General features: G+C 43.2%; 1 pseudogene; it reads left to right on the top strand.

Annotated features, from left to right (window-relative positions):
• The first annotated feature begins 3,405 nt into the window (after positions 1-3,405).
• Positions 3,406-3,736, top strand: LOC101617550 (annotated as a pseudogene).
• The last annotated feature ends 338 nt before the right edge of the window (positions 3,737-4,074 follow it).

Genomic DNA, 4,074 nt, shown 5'->3' with positions numbered 1-4,074 from the left:
CCAGATGTACAAAGTGGTGCATGCATCTGGAGTCCATTTGCAGTGTGACCATTCTCTCTCTCTCTCTTTCAAATAAATAAATTAAAATAAATTTTTAAAAGAAAAAAAATCCAGGTGTGGTGGTGCACGCCTTTAATCCCAGCACTCAGGAGGCAGAGGTAGAAGGACTGCTGTGAGTTCAAGGCCACCCTGAGACTCCATAGTGAATTCCAGGTCAGCCTGAGCTACAGTGAAACCCTACCTCGAAACCACCCCCCCACTCAAAAAAAAAGTCACATAATCCCTTTTACAACAGAACCTAATGACTTCTAAGACTCTGAGACTGTTTTTCTCTCTCATATCTGCTGAGAGTGGCAATGCTCTCCTGTGATGTACTTTTGTTACTTGATATTGCTCTGTGGATATTTTACCCATGTGAAAATTGTATATTCAGGAGAGAAAGAGAGAGAGACCTTGGAATTCATGTTGTGAGACCAGCCACCCAAGCACTGTCCCAGAGAGTTCCAGGTAGTTTAGGTCTGCTCTTCAGATGTTCTATGATTATTTTTTGTTTATTTGCTTTTGGGTTTAATGACAAAATACCATGTGTTCACTAAAGTATAATGCTTAATCTTCTCCAATAGGGAAGGGTTTGTGGTTTGTGTCCTGTGCTGATTATCAAACCCAAGAGTTCATGCTTGCTTGCATAGCTTTAAAGTGATTTTCTGGCTGGGCCTAGTGGTAAAGGTAAGAGGATCACCGTGAGTTTGAGGCTACTCTGAGACTACATAATGAATTCCAGGTCAGCCTGGGCTAGAGCAAAACCTTACCTCAAAAAAAAAAAGTGATTTTTCTGGTGGGACATGGTGGTTCACCCTGTTTTCCAAACATTAAGGTGGCAGAGGCAAGAGGATTGAGTTTCAGGTCAACTTGGCCTACATAGTAAATTAAAGGCCAGTTTGATCTACATAGCAAGACTCTGAGAAAAAGGGAGGAAGGAAGGAAAAGAAAAAGAGAAAGGCTAAGAAGACAGCATTTTCAGTATTCCTGGATTGCCTGTGGAGAATCACTTGAGAAACTAACATTCCCAGACCCTGGGTACTGTGGGATAGAGCCCTGAAGAATATCACATGTGAATATCAAATTTCTGCAGACTACATTCTAAGGAGTGAAGGCTAGTCAGAATCCTAGGCCTATGAAATGACTCTGTTCTCTTTCTTTCTGCTTTTTCTTTTCTTTCTTCTTTCCTTCTTTCTTTCTTTTTAAATGGTTCTTTTCTTACACAGCCATTTCTTACACTGTCATTGGAAAACAGGGCAGTGACAACACTATATGAGGATCTCTGTTCTGGTTGTGGCATTCGAGAATCCTCCAGGCTCGAGCTCTTGACTCAAAATACTAAGACACCTATAGGATGGGACGGCTGGATGGAAAGGCCAAGTACAGAACCGAGGAGTAGAACGCGCCAGGCCATTCCAGTGACACATGCCAGCTGGAAAGGGCTCAAGTCCATGTGACCTGGGACCCAGAAGCTGGGTTCTACTTAAGATGGCCCAGGGGGCCCTGGTAGGAAGGGCTCCACAGCAACTCTGGACATATAACTGGCTGTTCCCATGTCTTGGTCTGTCCGTCGCTTTATCCTAACTCCCGTGCCTCCTTAACCTTTGCTTGATGGAAGCTAGACATAATGTAGCTAAAAAAATTACAGTCTTAGCTGGGTGTGGTGGCGCACGCCTTTAATCCCAGCACTCAGAAGGCAGAGGTAGGAGGATTGCCATGAGACCAAGGCCACCCTGAGACTACCGAGTGAATTCCAGGTCAAACTGAGCTAGAGTGAGACAATACTTTGAAAGAAATAATAATAAAAAGGAAAAGAAACTACAGCCTTGAAACCTTGCAGCTAGAACCAGGTCCCATCAGAGGCCGGGGGAGTAACTAAGTGGTACAGCGCCTGCCTAGTATGTGAGAGAAGGGAGGATCAGGCTATATTCTCCTCTAAGTTACTTCTTACTGCAAAATAGTCTTCAGGCTGGGTCTTGCCCTGAGGGACTCCATTCTACAAAGTAGCATTCTAAGTGCAAATGCTGAGGCAGAATGACTCTGCACCTCACTGTCCACACAGATGCCACCACCAGTCTAACATCTCATGAGGCACAGACTAGCAACTTATTTCAAAAAAGTAAAGAGGTACAGCCTATAAGCTTAGTAAGATAGATTGGGAACATATGAGCACATGGATGTATTAAAAACATATCAAGGGGCTGGAGAGATGGCTGAAGTTAAGGCGCTTGTCTGCAAAGCCTAACAACCCAGGTTTAATTCCCCAGTACCCACATAAACCCAGATGCACAAGGTGGCCCATGAGTCTGGAGTTTGTTTACACTAACTAGAAGCCCTGGTATACCCGTTCTTTCTAACTACCTCTTTCTCTCTCAAATAAATAAATAAAACATTTTAAATGTAAAAAAATTAGAGCCAGGCGTGGTGGCACATGCCTTTTATCTCAGCACTCGGGAGGCAGAAGTAGGAGGATCACCGTGAGACCAAGGCCACCCTGAGACTACATTGTGAATTCCAGGCCAGCCTGGGTCACAGAGAGCTCAAAAAAATCAAAATAAATAAATAAATAAAAAGTAGTAGAGGCCTGGTAAAATGGCTCAGTGGTTAAAGGTGCCATCTTACAAAACTTGGTGGCCTGGGTTTGATTTCCCAGTACCCACATAAAGCCAGATGCATAAGGTGGCACATGCATCTGGAGTTTGTTTACAGTGGCAGGAAGCCTTGATGTGCCCATATGCCCCCTTTCTCTCGTTCAAATTTTTTAACAAATGGTAGAATTATTTGCTATTGAAAAATACTAGGAGCCAGGCATGAGTGCAGAAGGCTGTAGTCCCCGCACTTGGGAGGTACAGGCAGCAGGGTCAGGAATCCAAGGCCCAGCTGCGCTACACAGTGAGCTCATAGCCTGGACGACATGAAACCCTGTCTCGAAAACAAGGGGAGGTGGCTGGGGAGAGGACTTAGGGGTTCATTGTGCTTGCTTGCAAAGCCCAACAGCCAGGGTTTGATTCCAACATAAAGCCAGAGGCACCAAGTGACATATGCATTTGGAGAAGCCCTGGAGTGTCCACACTCAGTTTCTCTCTATCTTGCAAATAAGTTTGAAGAAAAAATAAAATCCAAGCAGAGCATGGTGGCACACACCTTTAATTCCAGCATTTGGGAAGCTGAGGTAGGAGGATCATTTTGAGTTTGAGATCAATCTGAGACTAGATAGTAAATTTCAGGTCAGCCTGGGCTAGAGTGAGACCCTACTTTGAAAAACCAAATAATAATAATAATAATAATAAGGCCAAGGTCGCAGCTAGAGGAGACTGGTGTCCAGCGGCCGTGTCTCCCGCATCCTTCTCTGAGTGCAGCGGCGTCATGTTGGGCCAGAGCATCTGGAGGTTCACGACAACCGTGGTCCGCCGCGGCCACTGTGAGGAGGGCCCGGGCAAGACCTTGCCATTTTGGAAAACAAGTGGCGGTTACTGGCCATGATGGCTGTTTTCTTTGGATCTGGATTTGCAGCACCCTTCTTTACAGTAACACACCAATTGCTTAAGAAATAAGGATGTTTTAATTCATCCACTTAACAGATATGAAGAATGTTTAAGAGGTACAACCTCAGAAATGGATCAGACTCTTAAACTCCTACAATATATGCTTGTAAATAAACTGATGACATAAATTTAATGTCTCTTCTCTGAGATAAGAATTGTGATCACTGAGCATGATTTTATTTTAACAGCTGAGTATTTTTTTTAATCAAAAATGTATATGATTTAATTTATTGTGGTTTTAACTTATGTGATATGATTTATAACTTCATTCCTAGTCCAAGACCTTTTGGGTTTCTTTGGTGACCATTTGAGTTTCATTGAGGTTTATAGAGTCACAGGCACCTTATCAGGGGCAACATCAGGGAAGAAAAAGTGTCTTCACTTGTCAACCCTTAATTGCATATAAATAAATCTTCAAAGGAAAATAATAATAATAATAATAAAATAAATAAATAAAAACCAGCCAGGCACGGTGGCACAGACCCTTAAT

This window comes from Jaculus jaculus, chromosome 5 (genome assembly GCF_020740685.1).
Source record: "Jaculus jaculus isolate mJacJac1 chromosome 5, mJacJac1.mat.Y.cur, whole genome shotgun sequence".
Classification (NCBI taxonomy): Eukaryota; Metazoa; Chordata; class Mammalia; order Rodentia; family Dipodidae; genus Jaculus; species Jaculus jaculus.
This window is presented reverse-complemented; position numbering and strand designations above follow the sequence as displayed.